Source organism: Etheostoma spectabile, chromosome 17 (genome assembly GCF_008692095.1).
Source record: "Etheostoma spectabile isolate EspeVRDwgs_2016 chromosome 17, UIUC_Espe_1.0, whole genome shotgun sequence".
NCBI classification, from domain to species: Eukaryota; Metazoa; Chordata; class Actinopteri; order Perciformes; family Percidae; genus Etheostoma; species Etheostoma spectabile.
The window spans coordinates 16650828-16664997 of NC_045749.1; the positions used below are offsets into that span (position 1 = coordinate 16650828).

The 14170-nt window shown below is 41.5% G+C and overlaps 1 long non-coding RNA gene across 1 annotated transcript in view; it reads left to right on the forward strand.

Moving 5' to 3' along the window:
- The window catches only part of LOC116705175 (uncharacterized), an 18558-nt gene extending 8274 nt beyond the window's left edge, over nt 1-10284 (forward strand). The window contains exon 3 of the long non-coding RNA XR_004335870.1: nt 10275-10284. This is a non-coding gene — a long non-coding RNA (uncharacterized LOC116705175). The remainder of the gene's footprint in view (nt 1-10274) is intronic.
- Nucleotides 10285-14170: the final 3886 nt, after the last annotated feature.

The following is a 14170-nucleotide window of genomic DNA, read 5'->3' on the forward strand; positions in this document are numbered from 1 at the left end:
AGCCTCTGGCCTCCTCTGTACCACTCTTATGTGTCTAACGCTGTGACAGATAAAGTTTTCTTTCATCTTCTTTCCAAACAAACGGTGGTGAGTGAGCCCGTCACACACACACAAACACACATACTAACAGGCCTTTATGAGAATGAAAGCAGACAGCTAGCCACTGACAACTAAATGAAACCTGACTAATAGAGATCAACAAACCTGAAAAGCTTCTTTTTTTGCCAGTGCAGGCAGCACTTCCACCATCATATCCTGCACAGCCCTTCACCCCTTTCCCTGCACCCACCCAATCCCTCTCCCGTCAATTAGCGCCTCACCAGTGACAACACTGAGGATCTTCATTAGCGGAGAATGCTCAATTATATCAGTTGATATTCCTTTCCAAAACTAATTATCCCAGTTGCATGGTACGGCTGACTGAGCTTGCCCTCACCCCAGGGCACAGTGGTTACTGATGTGATTTGGTTTTGGCTCCAAGGTCTGCTTTCCCCTCCTCTCTTTTGTTATCCTCCTCTACCTCTACACTCATTCAACACAGTTAGCCCTCCCATCATGGCCTCTTCCCCCTCCATGATATTTGTTGTCTATTTTTTAGGTTGTTCATGAAGACTTGTTATGCTCCCATAAAACATTAAGAACCTGTGCATAGGGTTGCAGTTCTTGTTCATAGTGTAATACACCCAGAATTAGCAGAACTGTGTTTGTCAAACACCAACTTCTCAAGAGAGGAGACCGGGAAGAAGGTGAAAACTGCAGAAAACATGGCGACGCTAGATGCTATATATGGGAATAAAGCATGTTTACTTGGGATTTATCCACTAATGAATAGCTACGACATCTGAAATATGTTGTTCATGTGGAAGATTGTCCATAAAGCTCATGAAATCTGTTTGCAGAACAGTGTTCTTTGTATTAGTGATTTTCTTTCAATTAAAAAAAGGTGCAAATAATTATACTGTACACATCTTACCACAGTGCTAGAGATTGTAAAAGTCAATGGTTCAACACGTGAACTGAATTAATTGCTGCAGAAACTAAAAGGCGAAAAGTGAGAAACTGTTTCGCTGACAGATTTTCACGTAGTAGGGATTACATTTAATAGACGGGCTTAATTTTCTTTCATCTCAAGCGCATTACTTCCATGCTAATCACTTTGTTTTACATTTCGTGACTAGGTTTACTGAGTTAATATTATCCAAATGTCAAAACATGGTGAACAACTTTTGGATTCTATGCACTGTGTTTCCTGTCAGCTTCAGGTTCTCGTGGTGGGCTCTTCGTTGCCCTCAATCTGGAGACCGGCCTCACAGAAGGTGGGCAATTTAGTCACATTTCAAAGTAGCTCAGGCAGGGGAACACACTCATTACACATAATTCTTCTTCTCCTCCTCTTCCCCCCCCCTGGCTCCCTCTTTAGTCCCCCCACTCTCGCTCTCTGCATCTCTCCACCTCCCTGTTTCAAAGCCCGAAAGCCCTTATGGTCCTCCGTCCGGAGGTAGATCACTTTAATTCTGCTTCACAGATCTTTTTCAAAAAGACCTGAGACCCGGAGACCTCAGAACCGGTGACCGTTGGGTGAACCCGGGCTGACGAGCCAGGACCCGGGCGCTTGTAAACACAGCCAACGTCTCACACGCTCTCATTCCCCCCGAGCGCTTTTGTTCCCTCCCAACAATGGCACAAGCATGTGATGTTGCTGTGCTCTTTTATCTCGGATGTGTTTGTTTGTTTTTGCCACCGGTGGTCATCATGTCCATCTGAGTCAGTTGTATCGGCTGTCACTTGGCTGAGAGCAGATGATCAATGATTTAAAAGGTAAATTGTTGCCCTGGACACACAACACAGTTTTTTTATTTATTTTTTTTACTGTTTGTCATTTTGAGGGAGTGCATCCACAGCTTAGCGTTGCCAAGACAGTCTGACAGTTGTCTGGGACAACCTAAAAACTGCTCTTTCTCCGGGGGATGGATTCCACTGATGGTTCATAAGTTCATTTCCCTGTCAGGGACATTCTCCAACAACAGCCATCTGCCTGATGTCATCGTCCCAATTTATTCAGGAGGTGATTTCAGCACAACCGAAAAAAACAAAAACAAAAGAAATTGATCATTATTGGAAAACACAACCACCTTCCTAAATTACAAGTGTATGCATTTTTTACCTCTTGTATTGACCAGTCTAATCAGTTCTGCAGCAGCCGGCTGTCTTTACAAACAGGTCGCGCAATCAATACACCAGCCAAATAAATATCAGGAAAAAAATGAAACGAAGGCCGCAGACAGACAATCTCTCAGCAAAAGCATGACGGTTTGTGACGGTAGGCGAGTTTCTCAGAAAGACGTCAATCTACCAGGGCACACACTCAACAATGGATAAATCCTCTCTGATAACAAGCAAAACCCACACACACCCACACACACCAAATATAATCACGGATAGCGTGTGGGACATTCAGTGGCATTCACAAGGAGTGAAACCGGTCTGGTTAACTGTAGACACGAGTTTTCTCCAGCCTTGCTGCTTTCGCACAGCCTCCCTTAAAGGGCAGCCGGTTCATCACTTTGATGACTGACGGCGGGATTTGCAGCGATAATGTCTTCAGGTGCCAGAGGATTGGGATTAAACATACTCCAATTTTAACAGCAAAGTTGCCATGGCAATGACCTTTAGTTTTAGCTCAGATGGCTTAAACATGGGCAATACAGTGACTGGCGTTATTGTCCAAGAGACGCTCTAATTCGACAGAAGCTTTGGCCATCATTGGACTTTTAAATGCTCCATCAAGTAAGAAACTTTTACACACACACACACACACACACACACACACACACACACACACACACACACACACCCCCCACACACACACAACACACACACACACACACACACACACACACACACACACACACACACACACACAAATAATGCTGCAGGGACATTGCACAGTGCACAAACAGTCCACTTAAGTGAATCGTGAACGTAACACTGTTGAACAGCCTGAATTGAACTATGATCCCCAAAAGACAAACTTCAGACACCCCCACCCTACATCTCAGCAGCGCCTTGACCCGTCGACCCTCCATCAGCCCTTTAGGTTTATGCAAACCTTCCCCTCCCACCCCAATTAAGGTGAAAGAAGCCTTCAAATAAAGCTGATTTGGGCTGACGTGGAGCCGTTCTCTTGGCTGTCTGAGGATGTGAGCACCCAGAACGGGCTCCTGTTGAACCAGGAGACTTACAGTTTGGGGTCAGTGCCTATCCCCCTCCAGGGCAGTGTGTTCACACTCTCACACCTGCCTGTCAAAGGAGAGAGCAGCAGGAGGAAAAGGAAACAGAAAGAGTGAGTCAGTCAAAGCATGAAGCAGAGGGGGAGAGTTTTCACGTTTTTAAATTAAGTACAAACCCCAGCAGAGAGCAATAAAACAGTGCATTATTATCACTATTGACTCAAGCCAATCTCAGCAATACCCTTGAGGTGTGGTTGGTCAATATGAATTGCCATAGCCTTGTAGATTTGACAGCATCTGCTGAAGTCAAAAGTGTGGCTAGACTGCCTCACGGTGGAGGCCGTGTGAACTACAAGAGCAGACATGCTGGGAAAAAAGGTGCTGTACACACTCACACATAAATGGATAGAGAGCGCCGTGTTATGAAAGAAATTGTGAATTCTTATCCATTAGATTTTTCTTAGCTCTCATATTACTAAGAATCCACTTTCTGTTATTATAAAAGAGTCGTCCTAATCATGTTTAGCTTTTCATACATACACAACATAGTACAAATGTCATTTAAAATGTTATGTATATGTTGTGAGTCTCTTCAGTCTATTCATGTTTATAACATTGGCAGTTTATCATATCCAGTTAATGTGTCTCAGTAAGTGGTTCTATAAGCAATGAATATGATCAGTGCATGCAGCAGATGTTACTTTATACAGTATATATATATATATATATATATATAGTACATGTATATCATGGTTCAGCCTAAGAGCAGCTGCTGAATCCCAGCTGTTATATTTGAGTTTGCAACTACTGAGAGAGTGAAGACATTTTTAAATGTGCCACCTTATGTGGGGGTATGTGTTTGGTAATGTGCATATAAACACAGTCACTGGAAGACTTAAGATACATTACATTTTTCATAAATTTCCTCTCATTTGTATCTCATTATATTACCATAAATTCAACCCCAGTTCAAATGATCACTAGTTATTACAATTCATTGAGAGGGGGACATGAAGTTAGACACTGTCACATTTCATCCTATAGTTGTTATTTTACTCAAAATCGCAAAGGTGAACCTCCTGTTGGCGCTGGACGAGAAGTCAGAGGTAAGTCGGTTCAAATGTAGGCCCACATGTTAGTAAACGGGGGGGGGGGTAACAAAATACAGCACAGTAACATATCTACGTATGCACATCACACAACGAGGCACTTATGTCCAAACCAACAATATCTGAATTCTTATTTTATTTGTTTTTTACAGATTCCACTTTGCAGCCTGTGCACATCTGATTGTAAATTATAGACCCACCGTCATCCTTGGTGTAGCCTCACTAGAATTTACCAGAAAAGAGACAAAACTCCCATTTAAATTACTAGGCTACCGACAATAAATAAAACATAGGCTATAGGCCTATGACACCACGACGCGTGCAGCAAGCAATATCCAACCACATGAATTAAAATAACCTGTCACTTTTTAGAATCCACAGTAGAATAAACCATCACAAAAGCAACATAGATAAACAATATAAAGTTCATAGCAGCTGCAGCCACAAACACACACATTCAAGCAAAGGAGAAATGGCACAGAATTTACACACCAAGGTGCACACAACGCTGAATTGTGCAGTGAACTCACCTGTCTGGACGCAGCCTTCTCTGTTGGAAAACACTTTGAGCTGAAAGAAGCCGTGAGGTCTCAACCGGGATAGAGATAAACAGTCACAGACAATCTTACATCCTCACACACCTCACAGAAGGTAGAGGTACCACAGAGAACCCAGAAGTTACCATGACAGCATGGCATGTAGCATGTAGCATGTTAGCAACTCCCAGCACCTGTCGGGTGTGTTTGATTTGGATCACTTGGCATGTTGGCCGGGTGGTGCATTTAACACCATTAAAATTAAACATTAAAATGAAGATAGATGCCAGCTTTTTTTGTTACCTGTGTCAATGTACAATAATCGGAAATGGCAAAAGTATCACTTCCCGTAGGCCTACTCAAGTAGAAGTACAGATACTTGTGTTAAAAAATACTCTGGTAAAAGTAGAAATACTGATTTAATTTCTTTACTCAAGTAAAAGCAGCAAAGTACAGGCTTGGAAATTTACTTAAAGTATAAAAGTAAAAGTAGGCTTGTGAATGACAACCATTGTTTATTCAAAGCTACCTGGACCACACACGTGACTAGAGTGCAAGCTGAGAAACTTCAGTGGACATGGAAAACATGCTCTTTATTTGCGGTTGGCTACATTTTAAATGGATGTCTGCCAACAGGCCAAAAACATCACTTATTACGATTATTGTGACCTAGACTGGGACTCCAGGTTAATAAGATTCTGACTGAGTAGCAAGATATGAATTCACTTGTGATTCTGTGAGAATTCACAGATCCAGTTTCTCTTTTTTAATCTTCCCCTTAACATTTGAAGGAATCTACATGTGTGTGCTCAAATATGGATTCTGGAAAGAAAATAAAGGATAAAATATGAAACATGTACAATACTCTCACTGACAAAAACAACTAAAAATCTGTATCACAGATGTAATTAATAACGCGTTCTTATATGCCTGTTGTGTTAATGTCTGTATATTTTGTTACACAAAATGTCTATCTAATGAGTCAGCTGTGTGTTGTATGTCACACACCGAGAAAAAGAAGTCATCCTCTTTCAGCTTGTTTTGAGAAGATTTTCATTTCAAAACTGAAATGATTACATACACACAGAGGCGGTAACAAAATGTGTTTACATTGGTTGTTTTTTAATTGAATTATGAATGTCAACTTTTTCATTATTTGGTCTTTACATTCAGAATCAGCTCTGTTGTGCCATTCAATGGTAGAATATTTCCTCATAATGGTACATACAGCGACGAAGGGATGGGCAAGTGTTTTTATGTTAAATTAAATTAAAATTTGATTTTATATATATTGAGAATGTGTAGAAAATAAGCAAAATAATCAGAAAGATTTGAGTGTGCAGTTTGCTAGGACTCATGGTACACTGTAACTCCTCGCTTACTCATTTTAAAGACACCAGCAGCCGCAGTTTGTTTTTAATATACATGGTGAAACATGGTCTTTGAAATTGAATTTCCTAACATGAGTTCCAAGTATAATACTGCAAAAGAAAATTACACAATAAACAGCATTTGTCACCAAATTGACGTTATTCACTTTTTTTTATTTAATATTCTATACAATATATACAGTAGCCTCTATTTATAGGCCATCCTCAAACGCAGTGGATTAACTCACGGAACAGGTTAATCTCTAATATCTCCCACAGCTGGTCAGAAGTGGGATTGACAACTAGAACGCTAATGCTGTAATGACACACCAGCTGATTGCAGTCTTGGTGCCATATTTAGCCACAGGAACATCTGCTGTAACACCAGCTGAGCTCCTTGGGTGGATAGGTTTGTAGGTGAAAAAGAAGACAGAGACAGTAGCACAACCTAACTGGGGGATTAGTAAGCACTGAAAGAGATGGTATCGTTTCTATTATCCTGTAGTTTCACACATTGCATGCTGATGAATCTGATAAACAGCATCTTATCCCCGTTAATGTAGGAAACAAACAAGAAGTGAATTCTAATGAATCATCTCTGGCTGTTATTTAAGCGCGTCACGTAGGATCCTCTAGTTACTGGCTTAGTGCATTCCACTGAAAGACACATCTACTTGAGTATTGCTTAATGGATTCAATCCAACATGGTGTGTATAATCCAGTCACACCTGGCACCTTAAAGCTCCTGTAGAGTAACTCCTTAATGTATAGGCTTCTGTTTGGATAAATAAGGTAAATCTAAGCAGAGTTGAATGGTAGTACAGCATGTAGGGTGAAATTAGGCATAGTGATTTTGGCATTTTTGGAGTAAATTAGAACAACGGTAGTAGGCATTTTTTCGTTGCGGATGGATACTTGTCGGCATGGTGAAGTTGAGCAGTATGTACGTTTACTTGAAAAAGCAGTGGAAGAGCAGAGGCAGAAACAGCAGCAGATAGTTGGGTCCTCGCCGTGAGGCAACGCTGGTCACATTGCAGTCGTCGCCGTAGCAGCAGTAAACTCTGACACCTGGTGCTCTGTAGCCCTGGCTGTTGGCCTGACTACAGAACGACTTGTAGGAGCACGACTTCATCACCCCACCTGACAAAACAGACAGCAATAGAAGTCAGTTACAGTGGTGTGGCAGCAATCTCATAAAGACCCATATGCATTTGATTGAACTTGCTGTTGATTTAGCCAGGCTATAAAGCTGTAGTCTTTCACAATCTAGTCTAGTCTTTCATTTTAGATTTGGTCACTTTGACTTTGTCTTTATCATAATTTAAAAGCAGGGTTGGGAATGTTGAAAAGCTAGCAAGATTTGAAAGTACTCATCGGGGGAGTAACCCCTCTTCCTGCCCTTTTGGGCTCTGACCCACACACACACGTGCACGAGCACCGCTGGGTCACGGCTTCAGAACAGAGCGGAGAAAGGGCCGCAATTTTACTTCATGTCAAGCAAACAACCTAATATTATCATAATAAATGTTTAAAACAAACATGACTACTGTTAGCAATGCAGCGACAACGTGCATTGAGCTCAGGCTCGTACTCGGGAGGGGTAGAATGCACGTTGCCGGGCAAGGAAGCATTTCTTTGTTTACAGCATTACAGCTGCTGCAGAGGAGAGATGAGAGATCTTTTTCGCTCCTTTTTCAGAGCCCATAACTTATTTATTGCTTTCGGGGTGTAAAGAATATTTCAAACAATATCTAAAAAAAAATGTACAGTATGTATAATAGTTAACAACCCTGCCTTTAATTTGGGAGGACTGGTGCATCTCCAGTGTCTCATTTATAGACAGGATGATGGTCTCTCTTGTTGCACCACCTTTTGATGATTAATAAATATATTTGATGTAAAATTCTAACCTTGTGCAGGGTTATTTGCAGGGTTCGCAATTAACTTTTTATTCCACCAGCCAAATGGCTAGTGAATGTTCAAATTGTACTAGCCACTGAATAGATTACCATTGTTTTTTTGGCTGGTAAGTGAAGCGAATCTACCAGCCTCTTACATATTTTACCAGCATTTGGCTAGTAGATGGTGCTAATTTTGAACCACTGTTATTTGTAAACAGAGTTAAATTTGCAAAGAAGAATTGTCTCTGTGACATGAACACATGGTGTCCTAATTAAGGATATTGATTAAGTAGAAGCGGCAAAGCTCTTCATTTCCTTAAAAGCCTCGGACCCCCTGCTGACTGGGATGTGTCTCCAGACAGCAGCCTGTCCTCTGTTAAACACACACGCACACAGGCTCACACACAGATACACATACAGAAGGGAAAAAAAAGAGCTTTATTGATGGTGGAAAGAAAACTAGTGAAAGAAAGGCTACTACACTGTCACTGTTGGACTCACTGTCATGGCCCACCACCACAGCGCAGGCGTCAGAGTAGCCGGGACAAGATTTGGAGCCTTGCCGGTTGCAGTCAGCGTTATTGGAACCCATACAGGTGTAACATCGCAGAGCTGCACCTAAAGGAAACAACAGTGCACACTTACTAAAGAACTACAATCAAAACATCATGGCCTGTTCTCAGTTTCTAAAGCATTGAATATGTTATTACTTGAAAAAGGTGTGCAATTACACTTGTATATTTTATAAAATGGAAAGTTAATAAAGAAAAGAAGACAAAGAAGACACCTGGAAACATTATTTGACCATAACGGGCTGTTCTGGAGCACATTTAAAAGGAAATACAGCACAACATGTTTTAAATGCCAGCCTCATGTTATTCTTAGGCTGACCTGGTGTTGTGGGAACTGTTTATGATGCAAATGTAGGATTTTCCCCCTAAATATCTTAATTGAATGATTAAAATAAATGCTCTGTGTCAGATGTATTGACTACTTTCAATGCTCGAATAGTCTACTTTAATGACTGTGGCTCAGTGGTATAGTGCTTGCCTGCCAATTGGAAGGTTGGTGGTTCAATCCCTGGCCCTGCAGTCCCATGTTGAAATGTCCTTGGGCAAGACACTGAACCCTGAGTTGCCCCTGATGCTGTGCTATTGGAGTGTAAATGTGTGTGAGTGTTTATGTGATGAGCAGGTGGCACCTTGTACGGCAGTCTTGGCCACAGTGTGTGAAGGGTGAATATCTTGTGCTATGTAAAAAGTGCTTTGAGAAGTTGTTAAGACTAGAAAAGCGCTATATAAATACAGTACTTTTTTTTTAATGCTGCTAATGTTACTGCTGCTGTTCTTAGACATTGGTAAAAGCGGTTCTCTGGCATGGTAAAGACTTCATTACATTGTTGCACACTTAAACTTAGTCAAATTTATTGTAAATTCTGATCCGTTGTTAATTAAGATCTCTACAAGGGCCTCAACTCTGGTAATTTTTAACCTTTATCAACACTGAATCTATGGGTTTGATGAGCGTGTACACACACACACACACACACGCACACACAGACACACAGACACACAGACACACACACATCTGGGTGACTGAGGTGAGACGTTGTCCCACAGGCACAGTGAGAGTTCAGTGAAAAGAGAGCACTCACAAATCACTTAATTTACACAAATCTTCCCTAAATCAAGCAAAGAATTAAACTCTGATTTAAAAAGACATCTTCCTAACCTTCAGCGGAAGCTACACTTGCCCACTTCAGCACATAAAACACTCAAATGTCCTTGTAAAGCTCTCCAGAGGATGGAGCGCTGATTTGAGAACTAGCTGACCTTTGAAATATCACTTCAACACTTCCTTTTGAAAACCTACATCCGTCTCCTAAATTCAAAAAAAATAGGCTCTTCCGAAACAGCCTTTAAAGCTGCTTCCCAAGAGGATCAAATTGAGCTGGGAATGCAGAGTTGAATGGTATACAGCATGTAGGGTGAAATTAGGCATAGTGATTTTGGCATTTTGGAGTAAATAGAACAACGGTAGTAGGCATTTTTCGTTGCGGATGGATACTTGTCGGCATGGTGAAGTTGAGCAGTATGTACGTTTACTTGAAAAAGCAGTGGAAGAGCAGAGCAGAACAGCAGCAGATAGTTGGGTCCTCGCCGTGAGGAACGTGGTCACATTGCAGTCGTCGCCGTAGCAGCAGTAAACTCTGACACTGGTTCTCTGTAGCCCTGGCTGTTGGCCTGACTACAGAACGACTTGTAGGAGCACGACTCATCACCCCACTGACAAAACAGACAGCAATAGAAGTCAGTTACAGTGGTGTGGCAGCAATTCATAAGACCCATATGCATTTGATGGAACTTGCTGTTGATTAGCCAGGCTATAAAGCTGTAGTCTTTCACAATCTAGTCTAGTTTCATTTTAGATTTGGTCACTTTGACCTTTGTCTTTATCATAATTTAAAAGCAGGGTTGGGAATGTTGAAAAGCTAGCAAGATTTGAAAGTACTCTCGGGAGGAGTAACCCCTCTTCCTGCCCTTTTGGGCTCGACCCACACACACACGGGCACGAGCACGCTGGGTCACGGCTTCAGAACAGAGCGGGAGAAAGGGCCGCAATTTTACTCATGTCAGCAAACAACCTAATATTAAATAAAAATGTTTTAAAACAACATGACTACTGTTAGCAATGCAGCGACAACGTGCATTGAGCTCAGGCTCGTATCGGGAGGGTAGAATGCACGTTGCCGGGCAAGGAAGCATTTCTTTGTTTACAGCATTACAGCTGCTGAGAGGAGAGAGAGAGATCTTTTTCGCTCCTTTTTCAGAGCCATAATTATTATGCTTTGGGGTGTAAAGAATATTCAAACAATCTAAAAAAAAATGTACAGTATGTATAATAGGTTAACACCCTGCCTTTAATTTGGGAGGACTGGTGCACTCCAGTGTCTCATTTATAGACAGGATGATGGTCTCTCTTGTTGCAACCACCTTTGATGATTAATAAATATATTTGATGTAAAATTCTAACCTTGTGCAGGTTATTTGCAGGGTTCGCAATTAACTTTTTATTCCACAGCCAATGGCCTAGTGAATGTTCAAATTGTACTAGCCACTGAATAGATACCTGTTTTTTTTGGCTGGTAAGTGAAGCGAATCACCAGCCTCACATATTTTACCAGCATTGGCTAGTAGATGGTGTAATTTTAACCACTGTTATTTGTAAACAGAGTTAAATTTGCAAAGAAGAATTGTCTCTGTGACATGAACACATGGTGTCCTAATTAAGGATATTGATTAAGTAGAAGCGGCAAAGCTCTTCATTTCCTTAAAAGCCTCGGACCCCTGCTGACTGGGATGTGTCTCCAGACAGCAGCCTGTCCTCTGTTAAAACACACGCACACAGGCTCACACACGATAAACATACAGAAGGGAAAAAAAAAAAGAGCTTTATTGATGGTGGAAAGAAAAAAGTGAAAGAAAGGCTAATACACTGTCACTGTTGGACTCACTGTCATGGCCCACCACCACAGCGCAGGCGTCAGAGTAGCCGGGACAAGAGTTTGGAGCCTTGCCGGTTGCAGTCAGCGTTATTGGAACCCATACGGTGTAACATCGCAGAGCTGCACCTAAAGGAAACAACAGTGCACACTTACTAAAGAACTACAATCAAAACATCATGGCCTGTTCTCAGTTTCTAAAGCATTGAATATGTTATTACTTGAAAAAGGTGTGCAATTACACTTGTATATTTTTAAATGGAAAGTTAATAAAGAAAAGAAGAAAAAGAAGACACCTGGAAACATATTTGACCAAACGGGCTGGTCTGGAGCACATTTAAAAGGAAATACAGCACAACATGTTTTAAATGCCAGCCTCATGTTATTCTTAGGCTGACCTGGTGTTGTGGGAACTGTTATGATGCAAAAGTAGGATTTCCCCCTAAATATCTATGAATGATTAAAATAAATGCTCTGTGTCAGATGTATTCATACTTTCAATGCTCGAATAGTCTACTTTAATGACTGTGCTCAGTGGTATAGTGCTTGCCTGCCAATTGGAAGGTTGGTGTTCAATCCTGGCCCTGCAGTCCCATGTTGAAATGTCCTGGGCAAGACAATGAACCCTGAGTTGCCCCTGATGCTGTGCTATTGGAGTGTAAATGTGTGTGAGTGTTTGTTGATGAGCAGGTGGCACCTTGTACGGCAGTTTGGCCACGTGTGTGAAGGGTGAATATACTTGTGCATGTAAAAAGTGCTTGAGAAGTTGTTAAGACTAGGAAAAGCGCTATATAAATACAGTACTTTTTTTTAATGCTGCTAATGTTACTGCTGCTGTTCTTAGACATTGGTTAAAAGCGGTTCTCTGGCATGGTAAAGACTTCATTACATTGTTGCACACTTAAACTTAGTCAATTATTTGTAATTCTGATCCGTTGTTAATAAGATCTCTACAGGGCCTCAACTCTGGTAATTTTTACCCTTTATCACACTGATCTAGGGTTTGATGAGCGGTGTCACCCACACCACACCACACACGCACACACAGCACACACAGACACACAGACACACACAATCTGGGTGACTGAGGTGAGAGTGTGTCCACAGGCACAGGAGAGTCAGTGAAAAGAGAGCACAACAAATCACTTAATTCCACAAATCTTCCTAAATCAAGCAAAGAATTAAACTCTGATTTGAAAACGACATCTCCTAAACTTCAGCGGGAAGCTACACTTGCCACTTCAGCACATAAAACACTCAAATGTCCTGTGTAAAGCTCTCCAGAGGATGGAGCGCTGATTTGAGAACTAGCTGACCTTTGAAAATATCACTTCAACTTCCTTTGAAAACCTACATCCGTCTCTTAAATTCAAAAAAATAGGCTCTTCCGAAACAGCCTTTAAAGCTGCTTCCCAAGAGGATCAAATTGAGCTGTGCTTAAAGGAATCACTGAAAGCTTCAAACATTTTTTGGGAGCAGCACATCACTTGTCTTGGCCATGAAAATTACATCATTCAACACTGGATTTATCATCCGGTTATGATGTGGACAGAAAAGTTGATCAGACACACAGTGTCGTGTCCATTCAGGTATAGACCAGAGATGTGAAAGGGTAATGGTGAAAAAATCAATAGGAAGAAGAGTTTAATTAGAGTAACACATGACTGAAATGTCGGACTTTCAGCCCTCTGACTGATAAAAGCACAAATTTAGCAGTAAAACGTTGACATGAAACCGCAAACCAAGCTGTTTTTTTGTATGAATTTGAGTGGTTAGTCTCATTTCTTTGTATCTTGTGTGCCCCTCTGTATGTTGACATGACATATAAATACCCCCTGCCGTTTCCAGTTGACCCCAATCTACCCCCACAGCACAGACGCTCCACACACATGCTGTAAGCATTAGCCTCCAAGGCCTATTAAAAGATTAGCTACTGGGATTGCATGCTAGTCACAGAGGAGGATGACACACTCAGGACAATTACCTGAGAAATAACATATTATAAAGTGTCATTAGAAGGTGTCAATGCAAAATAGTTTTTTCTATGCAAGGCATTTTCTAAAAAAAGAAAAGATAACTGTGTTGTCATGTCCAACATGTCCTGTCCTGGTGTGTGACAGTGTGAGAGCAAAGTGTATTCGTTCAACAGGTTCCTGCCTCTTAGGAAAAGACTGAAATACAGAAAAACAACAAATGCTGACTATTCTTGAAAATCCAGGAGTGGCAAGAGAGAAGAGTATGTGAAGAAAGACACAGACCGAGTCCAAAGGACAGGTGGGCAGAGGGTAGAGCTGAGCAGATATCTAAAGGGGTGAAAGGATGAGGTAAAGATAGGAACTTACTGTCGGTGGCTAGCAGGACCAGGGAGAACAGGAGCAGCGGGCAGCACTGGACAGCTCTCATGGTGCTTGTGGTCCTCGGTCGTCCTGACAACACAATGAAAAGCAGTTTGTTTGCGCTTAAAGCCCCCTGAGCTTAATCTGAGCTATCAGATGAGCTAATATCCCCTCCTGCACTGACCC